The sequence below is a fragment of the Carettochelys insculpta genome, chromosome 2 (genome assembly GCF_033958435.1).
Source record: "Carettochelys insculpta isolate YL-2023 chromosome 2, ASM3395843v1, whole genome shotgun sequence".
Classification (NCBI taxonomy): Eukaryota; Metazoa; Chordata; order Testudines; family Carettochelyidae; genus Carettochelys; species Carettochelys insculpta.
In genome coordinates, this window is record NC_134138.1 from 126,480,892 (window position 1) to 126,481,669 (window position 778).

Sequence of the window (778 nt, forward strand, 5' to 3'; positions counted from 1 at the left end):
CTTGATTGGTACTATGATTATATTTGTGGGTGACTGCAAGTAGTCTAACCACACATGCATATTTAAGGAGCCTTAAAATACCTTGTGCTTCAAAAACTATTTCTGTATTGAATTACAATATACAAATTAGCAGCCTGAGCTCTCCTGTAAAGAATTAAGTGGTTGATGAGGAGGGAAAGTAGTGGCACCTCTTGAGTGTAACATAGCCTCTTTGAAGCACTTCATTAAGTCAGTAAAATTTATGATTTCTAGGAAAATTTTCAGTTACCTCCAACTTCCCTCGAGTATGAGAGGGTTTATGGGTTCCTGGATGACTGGATCTGTGAATGATTGCAGCTGAGATTCTGAAACAAAGTCTTAGTTAATTCATAGTCTGTTGCCCATACTAACTCATAAAATTGAACTTGTGTGGATCCCCACTCATATTAAGCTCAAGTTGCTGTAGCACAATGAAGAAATAAGCAGCAGCAGAAGTAACACAATTCTAACCTCACCTTTGGTTTTTGATGCAGTTATGTTTAAAAGAAAATGAAATGGGCACATACCTAAAGTTTAGTTGTGGCCTTTCTGACCCTTAAATAGGGATTTCTTGCCCAAATCTTCACAGGCTAATGCTGGAATACAAAAACACTAAACTAAGAAAAGCATAGCTGAACCTGCTTGCAAGCAATGTTCCCTGTAAGCTGAGTGCTTGGGTGGCCACTCAGGAGAAATTCAGCTGCTGCCCAGCTAATTAGCAGAGCATCCATAGCTGCCAGCATGTCTCTCTACTCTTGCT